A 25,955-nucleotide genomic window follows, 5' to 3' on the forward strand; every position below is an offset into this window, starting at 1 on the left:
TATATATATTCAAATTGACTTTCAAATAAATTAAATAAATTAAATATTAAGGGTAATCAAATTTATTCATTTCAAAGGCTGCTGAAAATATAGTACTTGAACGAAAATTATTTCATTCAGAAATCACCTGCGGGCCGCGAAGGAATAGGAGGCCTTCTTTTTAACCTCTTTCCTAGTTTTCTTAACTTTCTCTTCTAGTATGGTTGAAATACATAATTAAAGAGTTTCTTCGTTTTTTGGAGGTTGCACTCGCCTTTCATTTGTATATTCCTACATATATATATAGATAGATGAAAGACTTGACGTCATATGGTTTAATATTAAAACTGTATTTAAATCTTTTTATTTCAAATTTAAACCTCATATAATAATATTTTTATTTTTATTCGTATAGATAAAAAAAATTATGAAAAAAACAAAATAAGATTTAGAACATGATATAAAGCACATGTATAAATTTAAGTCTTTTCCCTCAAAATGATTAAGAAAAATGATAACATATACATTTATATCCACGTTTTCAGTAACGATGTATCATTGAACGACGAGCTATCTTAAATCTATTTCTCTTATTTTAAAGAATAGTTAATGCTTTATCATTCCTAACGTCTTCTATTTTATTGCGAAAATAGACATTTTTCAAAAATTTTAGAATATTTAAATCGAAAATTATCTCGAACGAAAAAGTTAGTCTCTGAAACATGATTATAATGGCCTTGTCGAATAAAAGCGTGGGTTCGCCCACGGGCATTTATATTGATCATCTTTGAAGGAAATAGTAATAAATTAATAACTTTCAATAGAAGGATATTTCATAGGAATCAAATGGCATCTATTTAGAAGTAAGACATTTCAAATTTCTCCAAATGAGTAAGTGCGATTTTATTTTCCTTTTATTATTTTAACTCGAATAAATGAATTTCATTTAATTTTTATTTGAATACCATTTTTAATAAATTGTATAAACAATTATATTTAGTATATTAATGCTTATATATTTGCAATGGTGTATAAAGTGTCTTCTCAAAACAAGTAGCAGATTATATGTTTAAAATATTTAAATCACTATTTTTATCAATTACCTGCTATTTTATTTGTGAAAGGCACTGTGCTTCAGTTGTGAATTTAAGTATTATAACTTTTTTATTCAACCAACTGTATCTAGATAAAACTTCTAAGTAAAATTGCATTATTATATGTACGTTTAATTTAAACATAATCCGAGCCAATATGCCAATAAAATATGAAACAGTTAATATATCAACCACATTCATGATGGAAGAAATAAAGAAGAAATATGCTATTTTTATGCGTGTAGTTATTTCACAAAAAATGATAGCGAAAGATAGGCATTAATAATATGAAGTTGGATATTTATATCCTAAGCAGTGGTCTCAACGTCCAATTAAAAGTCGGGACTGGAAAATCAGTATATTTTTCTGCTATTTTTGATTGTACGTGGTGTTTCATTTACCATGACATTTTAAAAATTATTGTATTTGGTTCAGAAAATAATAAATTATTTTGTTTTTAAACCAAATTATAAACTTAGTGGCCAATATTTGACTATCTGTGTTCCATATTGTACAAGGCCTGTCTAAAAAGTATCCGACCTTTGGCCAGAAAAAATATTTCGAATATCTGTCGGAGTTGCGACCCTAATCCTCTTCAAAGTAGGCCCCTTGTGCTTCCACACACTTAGCCCACCGATCCTTCGACTGGTGGAAACACCTCTGGAAGTCTTCTTTTGGAATGGTGTTCAGCTCCGTCGTCGCGTTCCGCATTATCTCTTCTCTACTCTCAAAACGGGATCCTTTCAGTGGCGTCTTCAATTTTGGAAACAACCAGAAGTCGCAAGGAGCCAGGTATGGAGAGTAGGGAGGTTGGCGAACGGTTGTAATTCCATGTTTGGCTAAGAAAGTGTGGATCAATTGGGATGAATGTGCAGAGGCGTGCTTTTTGTTCCGGCGACAACAACTTGGGTACGAATTTTGCAGCCACTCGGTTCATGTTCAAATCTTCACGCAAAATTGCATGTGCAGAATCTTTACTCACTCCAACCTCTTCTGCAATCTCCCGCACTGTCAAACGACGATCTGCCATCACCAAATTTCGCAACCTCTCAACATTAGCTGCACTCCGAGCTGTTTGGGGTCTGCCGCAACGCTACTCACTCTCCGCTGATGTGCGGCCATCTTTGAATCGGATGAACCACTCCTTAATTTGTGTTACACCCATCGCTTCTTCTCCAAACACCTGCTGAATCTTACGAATTGTTTGGCTTTGAGAATCACCAAGCTTTTGACAGAATTTGATGCAGTATCTTTGCTCAATTCGTTCAGTCATCTTGCGAGAAAACTAAATCCGACGAACACTACGAACAGCACCTTACTTGGCGACCACCAGCCAGTGACTGGCACAACCGAACGCAGTGAAAAAAATTCAAGCATGTGCATTAAGGTTCCTCCTTCCACCGTGCGCGATGGTGCCGCCTTAGAATCATTACTTTGCGCGAGAAAAATTAAGGTCGGATACTTTTTAGAAAGGCCTCATATATCTATATAAAATTTAAAAATTGTACGGAATCATTTAACGTTTAAAAACAAACTAGAATGCTTAATTTATTGGATGTCAAAGAGTTTGCTATATATGAATACAATGTTTTAGTTATTTACCCGTTTTTTTAAAAAAATAAACGTTTATATCAATTGTCTAACTAGTCAATTTATTGCTAAAGTATGATTTTTCAGAAATAAAAACGAAGTTACTAAGGAAATTTCTAAGAAAATGACATAAGTTAAAAATCTTTTTTTATACATGCAAATAATAAACTTTGATTTCTCTTTTGTTTTCTGTATATTTTCAATGTTATCTGTTTAAATGAATTTTGAAACATTTCCAAACATTTTAAAGTATTTTACATTTAAATTGAAATTTAATACACTTTAAACTAAAAATTTTATATTTGTTCCAACATTTTATTATGACATTTATGATTATTTTGAGTTTTGGATTTTCTCAATTTATGCTTTCAAATCACTATTTCTTCGTTTTGTACTTTAACATTTATTTGCAAAATTTACCCGCTTCTTTTCAAAATCAAAGATATTTACTTTTTTACTTTTAGCTTTTAATTAAATTACTTGTACTTGTACAAGTTACTTTCTAAAAGTAGCATTTCCTCGTGCGCTTCAGCCGCAGTGGCTTAAGGGACAGGGTGCATGCTTCTCCATGAAGTCACCTAGGTTCGAATATCAGAGATGGATGGTCATTGCACACTCTGCTGATCTAGAATAATCATATCAGGTGAGAGTGCAGAGTTACTCTGTAACTTTCACAGGGAAAAATTGCTCCCATTTAGAAAAAGTCTGCTGAGTTCTTTGTAAAAACTTGTTTTGTTACGGTAAAAACCAGTCTGATTACGGACTTTTTTCATACTCTTTGCAGAAAAAACACTATTTTGTATAGTTAAAAACCATTGAGGATACAGATTTAACTCGTAAGTGTTATGATTTTACGATTTTTCCCACCCAACCCTGCAGCGGGTTTAAAACAGTAATTTTTCTTTTTGATTTCAGAGTGTAGTATTCATTTTAAAAATGTAGCTACAGAAAAGATTAGAAATTTTTCAAATACTTATAAAATACGATATTTAAGCAAAAATACGTCTTGCTAATTAGTTTAGGATTACACAAAATTTTCAGTACAAATATTTTTTATGCTTCTTTTGTAACAGAATCATTTTAATTATGCAAAATAAATATATTTTTAATTTAATCAATGCATTTTCTAACACTTACCAGTAAAAAAAAGAACTTTTTTGAAAACATTTATTCTGTAACTTAACAAATAACTAAATAATACTTTTTCTAAAACGAAGAAATGTTAGAAAAATTTATTTCTCTACAAAGTGATAAATTGTTGAACGGAGTATTTAAACCAATAGAAGTTGAATAAAACAATTCTTTTCAATTTGTATTCTTTTCAATTTGTCTACGCGTTAAATAAAATTTCCTTTTATTATGAAAATTGCTAATTTATTATTTATATCCTTTCATAATTCATTATTTCAATGTAAAACAAAACACATATTTATTGGTTTCTTTTGAATTTGCATAACAGTTCAGAATATTTGCGTGACAATATTTGCGTTTCGTTTATGTAATAAATTATCCTTTAATTTGCGAGTAATGATATTTTCCTTAAAATTTTAATTCAATAAAATCTGAGCTTTTTTCATTATCGCTACGCACAGATTTACGCTCAATAACAATCTCAGTTGTTATATATTACTTTTATTTATTAAATTATTCCTTAATCTGCATGTAATAACATTGTTTCTTTTAAATTTTAATTCAATGGAACTGTGATTTTTTAAATATCGCTTCGCATAGCTTTGGACTCAATAACAGTATTTTTTTTTCTGTTTTTATTGCAAATTTAAAGTATTTATGTAACCGATTAAACCATGACTTTTTATGATTGCAAAGCTTTGAAGAGTACCGTTTCGAAAAGAATTGCATTTCATTAGTTTTCACATGGTGTAAACATTTTATTAATTTAGTTACCACTTACATACATTTTTTTCAAAATTACTATTATATGATAATTGTTTCACATTCTTGTGGGGAACGAGCTTTAAACACTGTCTACCGTCTTCTTTCAAGAAGTTCCCAGAGATAGAATCGATGTAGCCTTATATGCTAGTGAATTGGTATTCAAAAATTGTAATGGTAGACACGCTACATTACTCCCCCAACATAATTTAATCTGTGATAGAATTCGATGAACGGACACATACTACTTAGTTGATCCATTGCTATTTTCTCGGGAACTGTATTAAGATCACGGTCGGGAGAACTGTATTAAGATCACGGTTGTGTGCGTACCTGCCTCTGTATTTATATTAGCTGTCGAGTGTGGATGGGCTTCGTTGGGAGTGATCGAGACTGAGAAGCAACAGCGCGAAGAGGAAAACGTCGCAGTCTCGTATAGCAAGTCAATTGTCCGATTTAGACCATTCATCGAAGTAGGCGTGTTCTAGTCGTTAGGTCTAGTTCTAGTCTAGTAGGGGGTTAGTGTCAAGATTGGCGCAAGCAGATCTTGTCTGAAGGTCACCATTGTGAGGAAAGAGGTATTAATGCTCCCATTATCAGTTAGTCCCATAATAAAACAAACCTTGATGAAAGGTGCATGCTAAATCTTTCGGGTTACAAAGTCTGCCAAGTTTCCATAACAAATCAATACTTCTGAGGGTAGTACTGAATTGGAGATTGATCGTTTTCTGATTGGGTTAAAAATAATGATTTGTGGATGGATAAATGGATCCGCCCTCTATATCGGGTTGTGAAGTCGTATTCTTGAGCATAGATTACCCCACTGAAAAACTAGAACCCCACCCTCTGCCTTAATTTTGCTTGTTTCCAAAAGGCAGGCTTGTTATTATTGGCAAGTAGTGTTAGAAACAAAAGCAACAAATATTTGGACTTGAAAGCACAGTTTTTCTTTAAAGCTACAGCGGTAGAAAATAAAAAAAAATATATATATATATCCACTTGGTGTAAGCGCTTATTTAGTACCTCTTTTTTCGGGTGTATTTTTTTATTTTTTACCTTTATGTAGCTTACCTTTTTCCGCGGCAAATCATTAACAATATAAGAAACAGAGCTTCAAAAATGCAAGTTTTTATAATATTTAAAAATTATGAGAAAATATATGAAAAGTTATTTTTATTAATTGTATTGAAAATCAAAATCCACAGACAATCCACAATTAGAAAAACCGGTTTTATTAACTTTCTCTACGTTTGAAAGTATTTTCGAAAAAAGGCACACATTAATAAAATTCGAAAAAAAATAATTAAGAAAAAAAAATATTTTATTTACATAAGTTACGCTCATATGCTTATTGACGAATATTTTAAATGGAAATTTTGAATAAGTTAACGTGAATGGTAGCGACAAGTTTACATTTCGTTACGAACTTCAAAGTTCTTTTCACTGAATTAAAAAAAGAAAATATTCAAATGCTTTGTTTCTTTCCGAATCATTATTCAAGAAAAGATTTTTCTCAAAGCACTGAGCTCTGACTCGAAATCTTGAAAAGTAATATGAGTAACAGAAGCAAAGAAACACAGTTCTACTTGGTACAGGTGCATTTTGGGTCCACCCTCCCGTGGCGCTACGAGTCGACTAGCCCGGGCATCAGATCAAAACTGTCATGCGCTCACCGTTCTGCAGTTGTGATTGTAACCCGGGCATAGACGAAACGCAAGACTTACACATTTCTTTTCCCTTAATCGACGAACTTAACTCGAATGTCTTGATTGAGAAACTCCTGACAGTTCAGTTTTTTCTCGATTTTCGCGTGCATTCGGAATAAAGAATCGAAACTAAATTATTTTATCTAAAGTGTATTTTACGAACAGAAAAATAAAAAAAAAGTTTGAGAAGATAAATAATTATTAGACTTGAGTTTTAAGTTATAATAGAAAGTTTTATTTGGTTCACATTAATAACGAAAGTGAATACATAATTTTTTCGCTAAATTGATTTTAAAATTTTTATTGGTTTAACATAAATATTTTTACCATTTTCTCTGGAGAATAAAAGGGATTCTGTATTGATGATATTTTCAAAAAACTTTTCAACTTGGCGATTTTAAAAGAGACTTTGAAAGAAAGTGTTTTGACGATGTTATTGTGAAAATAATAAGGTATGTACATTTAAAAATAAATAAAAAAAATTATCAGTTATGAGAATATTGGAAAAAAAAAGAAATAAAAATGATAATAAACAGTTATGTTGATAAATACATACTTTTTTTTATAGTAGCTAGCAATTTTTGATAAAATTTAGATTTTGATTAAGATGATGTTTTTATCTTATTATTAATGTTTTATACAATTCAGAACATTTTTATGATATATGACGTAACAACAAACGAGATTCCTTTCTACAAATAAATTAGCAAGTTTAATTATTTTGTTTACCTTTACGTCCTCATTAAGAAAATTCCCGACTCTTACAGATGAATAAATTAATGCTACAGTCTGAATTATTTACTTTTTAAGCGATTTATATGATCATACCAAGAATAAATATTAATTTAATAACTCACGAGTTATTTAGTTTACGCTTAATAGAGTTATTTTTGGTATTGCTTTTATCTAGATGAAATCATGAAACCACATTTTTATCCCTTCATTCATGCTTGGAAACCCAATTCAACTTCGTGATTAAAAAATGATTTTATGTCAGTATTAATAAAAACTGACTTATCGCCATATTTTGTTTCAGATTAAGACCCTCATTTATCATTCTGATTAAAATCATCATCCAATCCAACATTAATGACACCATTTAAAATTTCATATTACCTTATTATTACATATTATTATAATATTTACAATAAATGTTTAATATTAATCAGCTATGTCATTACTCAGCGTCTTAGTGAATAAGTTACCAAATCTGCTTAAACTTGTAATGGGTATTTTTTTAGTAGTAGTGAAATAACAATTACAGTACACGCTTAAAAAAACATGGTGAAAATTACTGAAATGCAACAAAATTTACCGACTTTCTGACTCTAGGGGAACACCAAAAAGCTAAATAGTTTTTACCAAAGTAGTTCGGAAATGATTTTGCTGAAATTAAAAATAAAATATGATTTCAAAGTGTGCGGTAAAATTTAGTAAATTTATCAAGATACCTTAGAGCATGACATAAAAATAATTTATTCGAAAAAAAAATTTCTTAAGTTTTCTACTTTTTACTAAATGTGTGGTAAAAAAACTATGATTTTGAAAACTAGAATTTTTGGTAAGACATTACCATATTAATAGAAATACTACAGAATGGATGGTTTAAATACTGCATAATTTGGTTTTGTAAACCAAAGTTATTAGCCATTTTATTTTTATTTTTATTTATTTATTTTTTGACCGAAATGCTATTAACTCTTGGTATCGCATTTTATCATGAATTTTTTTCTCCGAGTGCATATACTTAGCAATATTTATTATCAATATAGGATCTGAATTGTGATAACATGTCTTCGGATCATCCTCAGGGATGCTTTCCTGACCGTCGCCAATAGCCCATTGATCAGTTCTAGTGTGACGTAAATAAGTTACAACAATACAATGCTCACTAGTGCTTTGAAATAGACAAAATGCCACTAAGAATTTTATGCATATATTTAACTATTGGTATACTATAATAGTCAACATTATTGAAAACGAAGTTTAATAAATGAATAATAAAATACTAAATTAAAAATTTTGCAACCAGTTTAAATAAAAAAATAAAATATTTCAGGAAAATCGAAAGAGATTGTAACTATGTTTATGACTACCAGTGTCTTGACTAAAATAAAGAAAATGGCTACTAATAAATGTAGCATAACTTGAAGTATATTCGAAAACTATTCGCCTTGCTTTTTCATTTTACTTTTAATCGAGACATTTTTCTATCGCTCTAAAAAATCAAGCGTTAATTTAATCATGGCAATCAGATCAAAAATTTCTAACTGTAATGATTTTTTTAACTGTAAACTGAAGGGAGCGATTTTAATTTTTTGTCTAAAGTCATTGCTAACACTTAACAACTTCTGTTTAACTAATAATAAAAATAAAATTATTATTTGTAAGTTCAGCAACAATATCATAAATAAGATGTTAAATAAGAATATACTAAACTAAGTATAGTTAAGTTCTTCTCATGCATATTAAATAAAATGATGGTGTATATCTCATGTATAATAAAAATCTTCAAATGTATAATAAATGAAATATCAATATTAGAAAAATTAGAGGTAATTATTTTAAGAAATAATGAAAAAAAATGTTAGTTCTGTTTCTGTAGTTATGTATTTTTATTTTTGAAGAACTTTGTTTTTAGAATTTTGAAATTTATTTTTTCATTCTTTTAGATTTTACTACTTTCCTTTAAAAAATTTTTATAAATAAGAATGTTATAAATAGAGATTATAAAATTTTATAACGCTTTTCAAAAGCAGTTTTCTAACTTTTCACAAAATTGTATTAATTTTGACAATTTTATAAGTCTTCTTCCACGATTTGTTTAAAATTTTATATGTTTTGAAAATGTATCTTTCATAGATGATGCAGTTTCAGTAATTGATAAAAGGAAGATATTTATCTTATCAGAAATATGTAGCGGAGATGCTTAAAATGCCTGGGTTTAACACGTTTGCCTTATAACATGTATATTTGCAATAACATGTTGTTTTTTATGTCTTTTTAACTATTTTTATTCTAGGAAATTGTGTAATATTGATTAAACGATCAGGAAAACTTTTATGACATCAGGGTAATAGAGCATCAATTTAAATTTTGTTTTGATTTTAGTTTCAATTTTTAAAGAAATACGTTTCGCCCAACTCGATTTATAATTTTAAATAACTTTTATTTTTAGGTAAAAATGTGTCTTATCATGTATATTTATTTAAAAAAAAAGTTTTTATTCTTTGAAACACTTTTACTATAAATCTACTAAATTGCTGTTCATTTCAGCGTGAATCAAGATGATGCATAAACTGTTATCGTATGATTTCAATATCAATGATTACTGTGAACCTACATAATTAGAATATATTAATGTTTAAGCGAAACTCCTATTAATTTTACTGAATTGCAATTATTTTTGAAATTTACTCAGATTCATTTCGCTGCAGTCTTTACTTGAATTAATATCGCTGCGGTATATAAATACTGAAGCAAATTTTTCTCTCCAAGCTCATTTATTTGCTTATTTATCTTTTTTTTTGAATAAGTTTCATTGAAATCAAGCTTAAAATGCTTTAATCTACATTTCAGAACTTCATGATCTGTTTCAATTGCTCTAGAAATTTAGCAGTGATTGATGTTTAAATGGTAAACTTTCCTTCCAAACCTTCGTATTTCTAATGTTAAACTTTATTAAGTAATCCCATTGTTAATTTATAAACATATCTGACAAAGCCCCACGAAAGAAAATGATGTTGAAAAATATATGTATATAAAAAAATTCTAGTTTTGCTCTAATAAAACATGTCTGAAATCTCAGTTATCGATAAAAACATAAAAATAATTTTTAAAAAATATATGAATAAAAAATACATGTCTACACAAAGATAGGTCTTACTTAGCGATACACAGATTAAATTGTAAAACAACGTGATTAAAAATAAATCAAGTTCAGAAAAGTAAATACTATAGCTTCTGTTCTCTAAACAAGAACCTTCTTCAGTGTCTAAATACCAAATGTTTAATTTTTTTCTAGACATTTGGTTGTTTCATTTCTGCATTTGGTGTTAATACATTTGGTGTTTAGGCGTTTGATGTTTACATTTGGTGTTTAAAAACTGTGGAAAGTTTTTGTTTAGAGAACCGAAACTGTAGTATGCCCATTTCTGTACATGATGTTTGAATTAATCATGTTGCTTTTTACTTTAATTTGCGTTCCACAACGCGGCGTATTCTTTTGGTTATGCGTATTTATTATTCATATATTTTTTTTTTCAAATAATCTTTATGTTTTCTAAATAACTGAATTTTAAAACTTATTTTATTATAGCAAAACTACATTTTTCTTTTAAATACATATAGTATTTTTCAAAATTATTTTTTATTCAAGGTGCATCATCAGATTTGTTCATTAATAAATAATGAGATTTATCAAAACAGTTTAACACACGTCACTCTCCTTCCACAATCTAAAATTGCTGCTTACAGACCTTTAAAATTAGATTATCTATAAATAAAAAATGTATTTTAGAAAACCCGATTGATTAAAAAATATCGTCTTCATGGACTAAATGTTTGTCCATGTATTAAGAAAAGTATTAAATAATTGCATGAAGCCGTGTAGGTAATTGTAAGAAGTACTCCTACTCCACCAAGCAGGTGTAGAAGTATTTTGTAGGGTAACACTTCGGTGAAGTATGGAGAAAAGAAACAAAAGTTAGATTGTATGTAGACTACGTAGGTACGTAGAAAGGGAAAAACAACGTGATTAAAACACGAACCAAGTTCAAAAATGGACTTGCTATAGTTTAGGTTATCTAAACAAGAACCTACCTCAGCTTCTAAACATCGAATATTTAGGTTTTTTTCTAAACATTTGGTGTTTAGAGACTAGGAATTATTTTTTTAAGTGAACCGGAACAATAGAATTCCCATTTCTGTATTTAATTTACGTATTAATCACGTTGTTTTACAATTTAGTCTACGTACAGCTAAGTATAACCTTCCTTTTGGTTATACACATTTTTTATTTACAAATTTTTAATTATATGCTTATATAAACAACTGAGTTCTAAAACATGTTTATTATAGCATAGCAACATTATTCTTTTACAAATAGATATTTTTCAAAAGCATTTTTCTTCACGGTGCTTCATCAGAAATGTTCATAAATAAATAATGGGATTACTCAAAACAGTTTAACCCACGTCACTCTTCTACAATCTAAAGCTGCTGCTTACGTACCTTTCAAATTAGATTATTTCTAAATAAAAAATGTCTTTTAGAGAAACCGGTTAAATAAAAAATTGCTTTTTTATGAACTCAATGTTTTTCCATGAGTGAAGAAAAGTATAAAATAATTACGTGAAGCAGAGGAGGTAATTGTAAGAAGTACGCCTTCTCTCCTCCTCCAAGCAGGTGTAAAAGTGTTTCGTCGGGTAACACTTTTGTAAAGCACGGAGAAATGGAAAACAAGTTAGATTTAACCGCGGAAAACCTTTTCGTTATTTAACGAAATTACCCTCCTAACACTATGACCTTTGAAGTGTAAAAATTTAGTTTGCTGCTCTTTTTGCTTTACCTGACCTGAATATTAATAAGCAAAAATAAACCTGGAAAAAAATAGAGCAAAGAAAAAAATTACCACTTTTTCTAAAAGCTATTCTTCTTGTATTAGGATATTTTTTTTTACCCGAGGGTATCTTTGATATGAATGCTTAGTATAAAGATTTTTATGTAGAATTTTTTCCAAGTAGGTAATTTTATGTCGTAGAATGTATGTAAAGTCATTTCGGCATTTATTTAGTGAACAGATTAATTTTATTTCAAAGGCATTTAAGAATTAATCAAGGCTAAGAGCAACAGAAAAATATAGAATGTTTATATGTTAGATGGTTTTTAGTTTGAGAAGTGCTGGCAGTGCCATATTAAAAATAAAAAAAAATGGTAAGAGAATTTCGATTTTTTGGCCAATTTTAAGTTGAAATGAGATGTTTAATTACCAGGGTATGCTAACAATTTAAGTCATTGCATTAAATTTTGAAACTGTTGCTCATGTTGTTTTTAGCTAAAATCTATAGAGGAAATATTTTGCTAACTTTTTATTAAGGGAATTTTTTGATAGTTTAAAGGAAATAGGCTACTACTTACTGTGTTTATATATTTTGGTGGGAAAATATGAATGGAGATTTTGTGATTGTAGGAGTTTGACTAAAATAATTGATAATTCGGCTTTAATTTAATTGCCTATCAACAAATATTGCCATGGTGCCTAACGAACTTTCGTTAAAAAAAGCAGAGGTACATGTTAGTTCATATAAAGTGGCTACTTTTTTCAATTTCATAACACTTTAGTACTGGAGTATATAGATCTGATACAGATGCAAATACTTCAGATACAAATATGTATATTTATATCATCACTATATCACTGTAAAGAGAAAAACATCCTCCAACCTAGATATTGATAAATATTTTCCGATCCTAGACATTTCTTATGAAAAAAAGGAGTGTAGAAACTAATCAATATAATAGACTTCTGCATATAAGTAGACATATAAGTATATATATATTTTTAATATGTAACAGTAATGAGCAAAACATCTTCAAACCTAGATATTGATAAGTAAAAAAATTGTATCAATATTTTTTCTTCCGAAAAAAGTGAGTCAAAACGAATCTATTTCTGCGTATAAAGAGACTGATTTTTTTCAATTTCCTTCCACTTTAGCATTGAAGGTATTTAACTTCTTATCCAAATATATGTATTTATATCATTAATAAGTCACGGTAAAGAGAAAAACATCCTCCTACCTAAATATTGATAAATGAAACTTTGTTTTTGAACCTTTACTACCACTTTAGCATTATCAGATCCAAAGGTATTTAACTTCATATTCAAAAATGCACATATTTACATTATCAATACTCTCTATTCAATTTTTTAGTATCAAATGGCTAATCAATTTTTTAGTATCAAATGGCTACTTTTTTCGTTCGTTAGCCTACCACTTTATCTATGAAGGTATTTAACATTTAACTTCCAGATCCAAATATATATATATATATATATATAATATATAAATTNATTATAAATTACCTATTAGAATTAAGGTCAAGATGCAAATGTAGAATAATGTTCAGTTGTTATACTAGGTAGTGGCTTCTTCCACCAAGTTTTTCAGTAAAATATATATATATATATATATATATATTATATCACAGAAAAGTGTAAAACATCCTCCAACCTAGATATTGATAAATAAAATTGTCGCAATGTTATTTTTTGTTCAAAAAAATGCATTGTCTAAACTAATCAATTTTTGCTTAATTGAATTTTGATTGCATTGCATTTTGTTCAAAGATAATGGAATTAAATTCCGAACCTATACCAAGGACTATCTCATTTTCAGACCTTATTTTAGTTTTATGGCTTTTTATTATGACCTGAGGACTACGTCTTTAGCTACTATACTAACGAATAAAAACCATAAATTATGCTTTCAATGTATCATCCGACATTTATTACATGGAACGGAAGATTAATCTCGCTATTAATGCTTGTTGTAAAACTTTTGGTAAATCCGATTAGTGTGCAAAAGGAATTCAAAATGCATTTCCAACAAATTGCACTACTATCTAAAGCAAGTGAAGTTCTTTCAAACAATTTGTAATACAATTTCTGGGAACAGATTAAAACATTTTGTCAACGTGATTCTAAAATTACTTTCGTAACTTGGTCTTATAAAATCTATTTAAAGAGATCAGAGAATATTGAATTTCATTTTAAAAACTGGTGGTTAAATTTCTATGAAGATTATTTGTATATCAGCTATTTAAAAGTCATAAGCAACTGTCTAAACGAGATTTAAGAAAGTTCAGTGAAATATTTTAAATTTTTAAAACTTTATTTGCGGTTGACAATTTGTGTAACGTGTTGTATTCCGCTAGAACGAATTGTTTTTCTTTTAAAACTAATTGATTTGAAAATGTGTTAATTATTTTTTTTTAACCACGTCGCAATAATGTCACATAAAGAAATACAATGTTAAAGTTCATTGAAAATCCAATTTACATCTTCTTTAAAATTTAAATTAATTATTTTGCTAGACTTATTTTTGGACTGTTTAAAACAGACACAACTTCAACTTATCTATATTAAAATTTGCATGTTTATTAATTTTAAAATTTTATGATTTTCCAGTCTCCGCATATGTATGCTTCAAAATGAAACTGTTTGAACTATAATGTTTTGCGATCAATTTATTAATTTTTATCTCCAATTAAAGTATAGGGTATTCAACTGCTATACCTGCTTCTTTAGTACATATTTAATATTGCTGATTAACTGCCATAATTAAATTAACGCTTGATTTTTGAGAGTGATAGAAAAATGTCTTGATTAAAATTTGATGTGATTAAAGTTAAGCAATTAAGAATTATGCTATGAGCCTAATGAGAGATGAAATTTAACATAAAATTAATTCTTATTCCATACTTTAATTATTCCGCTAAAGATTGAAATAAAGGAATCTTAAACTGAAATAAAATAAACTTCCACTGAAGTCAAAACCAAAAATTGTTATATATTTATATTCACTTGTTATATTCTATTATTAAATATCAAGAGAAAAACTGAATTTTGAATATATAATTAATACTAAAATTTTTATTATTGCTGATTAACTGCCATGATTAAATTAACGCTTGATTTTTCAGAGTGATAGAAAAATGTCTTGAATAAAATTTGATGTGATTAAAGTTAAGCATTTGAGAATTATGCGATGAACTTAATGAGTGATAAAATTTATCATAAAATTAATTCTTATTCCCTATTTTGATTAATCCGCTAAATATAGAAGTGAAAGAGTATTCAATTGAAATTAAAGAATCTTCCGCTTAAGTCAGAACCAAAAATTACTATATATTTATATTCACTTGCTTTATTCTATTATTAAATATCAAGAGAAAAACTCAATTTAGAATATATAATTGATACTAAAAGTATTATTATTGCTGATTAACTGCCGTGATTAAATTAACGCTTGATTTTTCAGAGTGATAGAAAAATGTCTTGATTAAAATTTGATGTGATTAAAGTTAAACAATTAAGAATTATGGTATGAACTTAATGAGTGATGAAATTTAACATGAAATTAATTCTTATTCCATGTTTTGATTATTCCGCAGAGATAGAAATAAAAGAATCTTCAACTGAAATAAAAAAAATCTTCCACTGAAATCAAAACCAAAACTTACTATATATTTATATTCACTTGCTATATTCTATTATTAAATATCAAGAGAAAAACTCAATTTTGAATGTATGGGCAGATCTCTAATACCTTTAACTTTTGATAATAAAAAAAAACAATAAAAATAATCGGCACACTATTCTTACACCTCCAGAATTGTTTGAAAATGTATAAAATATCAGAAAATAATCGTGAGCATCGAAAATTTTGATGTCCTTATAAACAAAAAATTAAAATTTTTGAGCCAATTTTTCTAGGTTTATATACATTTCATTAAAAATGATAAAAGTGACAAAAGTATCATTTATTTAATAAACATATAATCTTATTGAACCTATTTTTCTTTTAGTGAGCAATTTTTTCTTGTTAATAATTTCATCCATATTTACCCTTTATTTTTCTTCAAAAATTATTAGTATCATAAATGAATTGAAAAATTTTACGATCAAGTTAAATTGTTATAAAATGTATAAAAAAGCTTACTTTAATTATTTTCAGTCAAAAAATATCTTCAATTAGTAAAACATAGGGAAAAAAAACTAAGTTCTGATATGTTATATTCAATTAATTAATCCTTAGGTTACGTTTTGACTGAGTTACGGTCTGGACAACCTAGAGAATAGATCGAAAACTTTACTCAGATGCAACGCAATGCTATGCACACAACACAGAAAATAAATTAGGCAATGACAAACGTGTGATCAAAATTTTGATTGATTTTAACATTTACTTTTTAGATCTGCGTCTGATTACGGTCTTCACATCGTAACTGTAACCTCACCGAATGACAGTTTGTGATTATAAACCTAGAAAAATTAGTTCAAAAATTTTAATTTTTTTTATACTTATAAGGGCATCAACATTTTCAATGTTCACGATTATTTTCTGATATTTTATGTATTTTATTTTCAAACAATTCTGGAGATGTAAAAATAGTGTGCCTATTATTTTTTATTGCTTTTTTTATTATCAAAAATTAAAGGTTTTCGAGATCTGCCCTTATATTCACTGGTTATGTTCTATTATTAAATATCAAGAGAAAAACTCAATTTTGAATATATAATTGATACAAAAATAAACTTTGAATTAATATTTTTATCGCCGTTACTGCATCATTTTTATTAGCAACATTTTAGATACCCTTTAAAGTATTTTTGAAACCCTTCAATTCATTCTACCCCAGATGCTCTTTTTAGCAAACCAATTTTTAGGAACAAATAATTCGATTCTAGTTTCAGAATTACATGCCCATACGTCAATTGCAAGGTTAATGGGTACTATTATGTTACGTTATAAATTTTTGAACAACTCCAAATGTATTTTTCAAACCAATTTCCTTATTATATGATGAAGATTGGCCAAATGAGTGTATTGAAAAGTAATACTTAATTTTAATGCAGTAATCAGAATGAATATATTGAGCTTTTATTACCTGATGATAATAATGATGCAAATTTAACTCGATATGAATTGGTTGCCAATATTAATGGTATTTTTTTACTCTAGTACAGCTACGTTTCTTTTTTTTTTAGGTTGTTTTGGGTGTCTTCCACTTCTTTTATTCTTTCGATTCATTTTGTAAATGCTTTGCCAGTAATAAAAAGTAAAAGTGGATATTTTTGTAAATAGTTGTAAAATATGTTTTAAATATTTTTTTTTTCAATTAAAAAATATAAATTTGTTTCAATTTGACATTTCTATTTTCTGGGTCTTCGAAAACGTCGAATAATTTGATTGGGTACAATTATCATATCAGTATAGTATTATTAATAACTGTAAGAAACTAAAGTTTTCAGTTAGCATACAATCTTCATAAATAAAAAATAATTTAATAAATTTAGATGAAAACGTTAAAATTTATCTTGCTTGGTTAGCAGTACTTAAGAGCATTGTTAAACTTAACTTATTTTTGTAAGGAGATAAGAATTATTTTAAAATTACCTTACTGGTGTGGGAGTGAAATTTCCGATTCAAAAAAAAAAGAAAAAAAAAACTAATTTCGTCAACAAAACCGAAATTTGGGTATTTAAACAATTCGTTAGGTAATTTTTCCCTCCATATGGTAAAGGTTTACTGATAATTCTGGTTCTCAAAAGTTCTTATTACCACAAATGTAAGAAAGAACTACAAAACTGAAAAAATAAATTTAACTGTATAAATTGTTTGCATGCCAGGCTTCAAAGTATCATGATAAAATTATTGAATTTTATTACACATTATGAAACCATATTTCGCTGTTAATTTTTTCAAAGTCATTCCCAAAGCGCTTCGGAAAAAATTTCCGAGCTTTCTTGTTTCCCTGAAACCGGTAAATTTCACAATATCCTAGTAGGGTTGACTATATTTTTTCTCAGCATATGGAAGATTAGCTGAATGCTTTCACTTACACATAAAATATACTATTAATTTCAGTAAAAAAATTTCAGATTTTCAAAGATTTATGTCTTTTTTTTTCCTCTCTATATTTCAGAACCGTAGCTACATCTTATGACTATACAGAAGACTTTTTATATAGTGTTTCATAAAAGTATTTCTTAATATTTAATTTTAATAGCAAAAATTAATTTAAGGTAAATAATTTAAGACCACCATGATATGATAACTGGTACAAGTTGAAAAAAAAAACTTATTTTTAAAATTAAGGAAATAATGTTTAAAATTTATGATTAAATTAAAAACACAGCAAATCTGTTAATTTCGTAATTTAAAGTAACGTAATTATCTGTTTACAAATGAAAAAAAAATCCACAAAAAGTATAACCTTTGTCAATTACTTCAAGACCCCTAAATTATTAGTTCTTTATCATGACTGAATATCGAGACAAAATTTAGAATAAACCATAAATTAGGAACTTAATTGTCATCATTTCTAAATCAATCTCATTATCAGCATTTTAAAACCTATTTTCCAACATTACCATTTTAAAACAAATTCCTATTCAAAAGTGTGACTAGCTGAAAATTATTATTCGAAGGTATAATGTAATTATTAAATGGAGGAGTGGTTCCTATGAATATTTATGCTTAGATTTGGATCCGCCTTATACAAGTAATCCATCAAAAACCGTTACTTTTGCATCCGCGTACAAAGCAGCTCGCTTGGTACATTATTTTCCCAAGAAATGCACTAATTACTTTTCATTCGCTCGCAAAGAATTTAATTAGGATCGTAAAATACTATAGGAGCCCCTCCAATTTCTGTTTGCAATCCCTTACACTTAACTTAGTCTAGGTGGAGAAAATAAATCGCGTGATTGCTGACTCTTCGCGTGTATTTAACTCCCCCGCCCAAAAAATATACATTACTTCGAAATAGTTGATATAATATAAAATATAAATCGATAAATTTCGTATGTCTTTTCTTTGAAGCTTAGCTTTGTTATATTCATATGGGAATTGATTTAAAAAATTGCAGAGATTTGTGTAATATTTAAATGCGATGTTATAATGCAGTTATGAAATAAATTGCTTATGAGAGAGATTTCGGAAAATTGTTTTTTTTAAATGCATGCTTTATTTCTAAAATTTGGTTATGGAAATTAAAACAAAATTTTCATTTAATTACTTCATTTTTCCTTTAAAAAGGTATTAGAAGAATTTAACATGTGCGTAATATTCTAGATTATGCATGAAATAAAAAAGCAAATAAAATTTTTTGAGGTATAATAAGGTTTTAATTCATTATACATTTTTTTATAATGCTTGTGTATTACAAAATTTCATTTACATGGGTGTTGTTTTCGTTATTTTGAATAAGTTATTATGTATATTTTGAAGACATTATGTATTTTTCATACATTACTCTGAAGAGACTATATATTTTTCATATATTATATTGAAGAAATTATAAATTATATATTTTATTGACTTTCAGCAAATAAGTTGAAATCCGGGTTATTTTGCTTTTATGACCATTTAGTGTAATTTTTAATTTTAAATGCATAGTTTATTTTGATTTTGTGATTAGGAGAAATTTTAGAACCTTTGTTCCTCTGAATTTAGTTACTTAATTCCCTTTTTAATATAAAATACGGCATAGATTTATCACAAGTGAAAAGTTTTATTCAAGTCACATGAACTAGACTATATTAAAAATAAACTTAGAATATATACTTTAGCTTAAATAAGATCTGCATGCATTATTATCTTTCACTACGCTTACATCATTTATAATTTAATTCACATTCATTTTACATATGGTAGCCTCGCTGTTGAAGTAAACTGATGCTTTAAATTTTAATAATGACTTGCAATGAATTGTTTGAGTTCTGGGATATTTTATTTCCGACTGACATTTAAAAGTAATAGGTATTCTTTTGAATGTATATTTTATTACAATGTTATAACTAAGCTGATTTTAGGGATTAATATTTTTCGGAATTTAATTGGTTTATTTTTCACTTGATATGAAATTTAGACTAAATTTATCACGAAAGATAAGTTAGATTCTAGTCATACAATCTAGGTTATATTTTATTACTGGGTTATTTTATTTTTAACGACGTTTTCATGCCTTGTGAATTTGATCTTCTACTATTCTTACATTATATTCAATTTAATTCAGATGAAATTTATTCTTCCGAATAAGTTTACTAATATATGGAGACACTTCCGAATAAGTAAACTAATTTACATTTCACTAATGACTTTGAACAAAATAATTTAGCAATAATTTTTTTTAATTATTAATACATGGAGATAAACATTCAGGCTAAATAGCCGTGCCGTATACTAAATATTGTTAATAAACTACAATATATGCGGTATTCAAACCAGGCAACTGATAATTTTTCCGTTCATATGTTAATGGCTTATGGAAAATTCTGTTTTTCATATAACCACACATTTAGTAAATAATGCAAAATTTTAAAATAAATTTAACCGTATACATGGTTTTCATTGTCTAAGATGTCATGAAAAAATTACCAAATTTACCACATTTACAAAAATTTATCATATAAAATGAAACCTAATGTTATTGTTAATTTTGCACAAATCATTACCAAAACGGTTTGGGAAAAAGTACCGAGATTTTGATGTTCCCATATAGCCAGAAAAAAGGTACATTTTACCGTATTCTGCTTGTTTTGATCATACTTTTTTTACCAGTGTAGGTTCATGTCGTTGGTAAGCTGAAACATGATTATGTGTGCAAGTTTAAAGTTTAAATTAAATTAAACAAAACATATTCCCAGAGATGTAAGGAACAGTTAAAATATGAATACAATATTAGATACAGAAAAAAAAAGAAAATTTTAAAGAAAACAAATTGTTCTAGAGGGCTTAGATCGAAGCATTGAAATGATAAGCATGATCTAATAATAATAACTTTTTATCAAATGTTACTCTGAGAATTGCTTGAAACCTAAATATTATTAGGTCTACAAAATTACGTCATAGCATTGTAATTAAATACTTTAAACAATTCATTTTACTAACTGTAATTACCAAGTATGACTTAAAACATAATCATGAATAAATTTAATACTAGTGCCAAAAGGTATTTAAGTGACTTTAACCGTTTCGTATTATAAATTTTTTTCGATTGTCACAAAACATAAAGCTGTAAATAATTTTTAACGAACGCTATTCCTGTGTATTCTAAATGAAATGTGCTTTCAATTATTTTTAGCACACAAAATATTAGTAATAACCTTAATATCGAAGTAGGAAATTATTTAGTTGATTTCAAGATTCAAAAAATATTAAATTGATTTAAAATATTTTAGTGGAGTAATTATTTTGTTATACCTTTGTTACTATAATTTTAAAAAACAAAAAGCATTGAAAAAACGCAATTTTTCTTTATTGTTAATATTGAAATGATAATTGTTTCTGATTTTCTTAAGATGAGATAATCTACCCTCTTTTGAGAAAAAAATACCTTAGAGAAACAGTATCATCATCATACTTTACCGTTTTTTTAAATAACATACTTATCATTTGTAATGCTTATATTTTTTTTAAATCAATCTAGTTTAATATTTCTAAATGTGCTTAATTTAAAGTAATTCTTGAAATTTTGCTTGCTTGTTGTTATTGTATTTGCATACATATTATTTTAACTGATTGATTACCATGCTCTAAATACTTATGGTATAGGATACAAAGTAGTAAAGTACATATACCTCTCCATTAACATACGATAATTACATATAACTAATTTTCTGTTTGCATTTATTATTTTTACAATGCCTGATAATATGTTTAGGTAATTACACCACCACATTTACGTAACTGGATAACAAACTTGTTCTTCAACTGATTTTGAATCTTTAGATTCTAAATATTTTTACCTTAGAAAAATTTTGTCTAACCTAATATGCTGTATTTTACTATATTTACTTTAAAGTTAAATATTTAAGTATTATACCTTTTAAAATATTTTGATTTTTTAATTTTTCGAATTACTATTATAATTATTTTCTTTTAAATAAAAAATCAATGCATACAGATATTAAATAAAATTAACATCTGTTCGATGTTAGAGATTTTTTCTACAATAAAACTTCATCACATTATTCAGAATATTGCTCTTCGTTATAAAATTGAATAATAAAGTTATACAAAACATTGAAGCATTTTATTCCTTTACCTGTTATCCTAAATTATTCAAATAATTCTGTAATTTTTCATTCTTATATCTAAAAATATAACGAAAAGTATAAGTAGCATTAGTGTGTCAATTCTGGCAACAATATCTGGCAACATACATGATTGAACTAGTGAATTTAAATTGACTAAAGATTACATTTATTAACTTGTTTTGTAATACTCTAGTCACGTCATATAGAAAGTTATTTGAATTGCTCATAATCGCTCTTTCTTTGCCGTGCATTTTTTTGAAATATTTATCATATATTTATATAAGAATTTTATCAAATGTACATCATAAAAAAGTGTCAAACATTCGAAGTTAGACCGTTTATGGAACCAAATGAAGGTTAAATTATTTATGACGAACCAATTTTATATATTTGACATTTTTACAAATTGATAAGTTTGAAAACCTGGTTATATTTTTCAATTATGTTTATGAATTCAGAGCTGCAAATTCTTCTTAATTTTTCTGAACATTTTATTTTTACACCGTAGTATTTTATGTAATAATACTAATTATATAATTAATAGTAACAAAACTCATTTTTTGAATATTGATTTTCAATCAAATTAATTTGATTTGATTTGAATACCATAACAAATAAATATTGTAGTTATGTAGATATAAGACACAGTAATTAATTTGAAATGATGTGTATTGCAGGTAAACTATAATATCTGATTTTTGTTATTTCTATACCATTTTCACAATGACAAGGAATATTTTTAACAAAGAAAGCTATGGGCATTATAAATGAATGAATATTTTCAGCTTTGAATGTGTTACAGACACCTAAGCAAAATGAGGAAATAAAAAACTTATAAGTAAGAAAAAATGTGAGTCCAATGCAATAAAAATTTTTAATTTTTAAATAATAATTTAAAATGACAGTAATAAATAACTCCATAATAACTCCACAATAACTCTGGTAATTATAGAGTAATAAACAAAGGAATATCTTAACTTTCCCAGTTACAATTATGTTCCAAAACAAATTCAGGCTTACAAAAATAAGGAGATAAAACGGAATGATTTAAAAAAAATGTGGGGTATATTTCTTATATAATTCAATATAACAAGTTTTTTCACTTTTCCATAAAACTTAAAGATCTCGGTGAAAAGTAATTTCAGAATTCAAAACGAGTACAATTTGTAGTAAAGGTTTTATAAACAAAGATATATTCTATCGTTCTCAATTTAATTAATGTTCCGAAAACGGAATCAACCTTATAAAAATGAGGGAATAAAAAAAATAATTAAGGAAGTTCTATGATGTTCCAAAGTTTATTTGATGTTCTAAAACTAGGTTAATCTAACAAAACTGAGGGGATAAAAATTAAGGAAAAAATAGTTGTACATTCCTTATATAGTTCAATGTAGCTAGTTTTTTCACTACTCTAAAATACTTAAACATACCCGCTAAAAGTCATTTCAGAACGTCACAAATTTGTAGATTTGGTATTATAAGCAAATGTTTATTCTATATTTCCCAAATTAATTAGTGTTCCGAAAGTTCATTTGGTGATATAAAACTAAGTTAATCTAACAAAAAAGAGGGATTAAAATTATCAAGAAAGAAGGATGGGCATTCCTTATATTGTCCAATGAAACAAGCCTTTTTACTATTCTGAAATGCTTAAGAATTCCAGCAATAAGCCATTCCGGAGCGAGTACAAATCTGTAGACATGGTATTATAAAGAAATGCTTATTCTATCTTTCCCACTTTAATTAATGTTCCAAAAGCTAAATCTACCTAATTAAAATGAGGGAATAAAAAAGAATAATTAAGAAAAAAAGTCGGGCATATCCGTTATATAGTTCAACGCAACAAGCATTTTCGCGTTTCTATAATAATTTAAAAATCCTCATAATAAATTACTCCGCAATGTTACTACACCCTTCGTGTTGTGTTCCAGAACTCAGCAACATCGAATGAAACTTTTCTTATACAAGAGTAGAATTTTAAACTAGATTTGCTGCACAAAATGTACCAAGATTACAAAATTCTAGAGCGTGAGAAGAAGGCGCTAAATCAAATGAATCTAAGAAGTTGCATTTTGATATTTTTACTAAACTAGAAAGTACGAATCATTCAAACGGTCAAATCCCCATGAGATTTCATTGGTCATTAAATTGTCAGAGGGTGTGGCCCTAATTCTATTTATAGAGAACCTTTATAAGTTCAGTATTGTAAGCTTTTGGGTTAGCAGTTAAAAATGTTGTTTTTAAACATATTTAAACGTTTGAATTATTTGAATTTAATTTCTCTATATAGTGCACATTTTAATTTTTAGTAATAAATGCTATTAAAGTTTTCCTGACAAAATATTATTTGATATTTTTTATAAATTAAGAATCGGAACAAAATTATTTTGAAATGTTTAAATAATGATTTGATTTATTTCAACATAAGTTCTGTTTACGATTTCTGTTGACATACTTAACATCGACTCATAGAGAAATCCATTGAAATAATGAAGTCTAGAAATTTGCAGTCACTCATGTTCATTAATTTATCTTATAAGCTATGACATTACAATTATGCATATATCTCAGTTTTAGATTTCAGTTAGGGTTCAGTTTCAATTTAATATACATTTCATTTTATGATATCTTTCAACATTTTTAATGTTAATAGAGTGTATTTACTATTTCAAATAATTTCATCACCAAATTTCTAGCCATGCATGCATTATTTTGTAGTTTACATCGTTATGATGTTACAGATCAGTTTAAATTAGTTGCAATCTGATTTTGCTACAATTATTTTACAATGGTACAAACGGAAAGAAATTAAGACAAATAATACTATTAATAACAATAAGTTTAATGTATTGATTATTAAATAAATGTAAAAAAACATATTAAGAATAATTTCAGCATAAATTAATATTCACTTATAAACGGTCGAAATTACTAAGTCTAGTTTGAAAACACTTAACCACAAAAATATATGCCAGCCCTGATACGAATCATATTAAATAATCCTTACAACTCTGTAAAAGTAACTTTAAAACTTATGGTATATTCCATCGATTTAAAATAAATATATAAAATCAAGATTTCGAAAAATCGTTAAAAGTAATGGAGAATAAAAGAGAAAACTGAAAAGACTCAGTAACAATTTCTTTTTTCATGAATGCCTAAAAATGCATTGTCACTGGCATTTTTCTGTAAATCTGACTTTTTATTTTAAATTTAAATTAAATTAAAACAAAAATAAGGTTAAACATTTACTACGAATAACATATTATTCACAAAAGTATTTCGATGCAAAAAAGCGAAAAGTATTATAAATATTTTTAATTACTTTTAACATATCGTCAAAAATAAGCAGTATAATCTTTTGCGAATAAACTATATAATCTGTCTGCTGAAATAACTGTATAATCTGGGTTTGCCGCGGCTTGGTATTAAATGATTTACATTTTCATAAACTCTGCTTCGAACAAAAATGAAATATATATTTATTGTGAATTATTTTTACTTTATTTCGCTTATATCAATGCTGCTTTTATTCCATATAGCAAGCATTTTATACTTATGCAATAGTAGATACAAAATGGTGTGTTCTAATACTTTGATAACTAGATAATCCTATTTAAGTAGACATTTTCAAAATAATTCTTTATAGAAAATGAAAATCTGATTTCATTTTAAAGTTAAGTTTGATGACTTAATGACGACATTTTGGTTAAGAGGGAAAATATTATATATATATATATATAAATATATATATGAATATATATATATTTTTGGACACGGAGTCTTGCTCTCACCCAGGCTGGAGTGCCACTCCACGATCTCGGCTCACTGCAACCTCCGCCTCCTGGGTTCAAGTGATTCTTC

At 27.2% G+C, this 25,955-nt stretch overlaps 1 protein-coding gene across 6 annotated transcripts in view; it reads left to right on the top strand.

Moving 5' to 3' along the window:
- The window catches only part of LOC107441841 (leucine-rich repeat-containing protein 24-like), a 139,786-nt gene that overhangs the window by 18,114 nt on the left and 95,717 nt on the right, over positions 1–25,955 (top strand). For 3 of the 6 annotated variants that reach the window (XM_071188129.1, XM_071188130.1, XM_071188131.1), the window contains exon 1: positions 6,227–6,714. The exons of the other annotated variants lie outside the window; for them this stretch is intronic. The gene's annotated coding sequence lies outside the window, so the exon portion shown is untranslated. Of the gene's footprint in view, positions 1–6,226; positions 6,715–25,955 lie in introns of those variants that run through there. 6 annotated transcript variants of the gene reach the window in all.

Source organism: Parasteatoda tepidariorum, chromosome X2 (assembly GCF_043381705.1).
Source record: "Parasteatoda tepidariorum isolate YZ-2023 chromosome X2, CAS_Ptep_4.0, whole genome shotgun sequence".
NCBI classification, from domain to species: domain Eukaryota; kingdom Metazoa; phylum Arthropoda; class Arachnida; order Araneae; family Theridiidae; genus Parasteatoda; species Parasteatoda tepidariorum.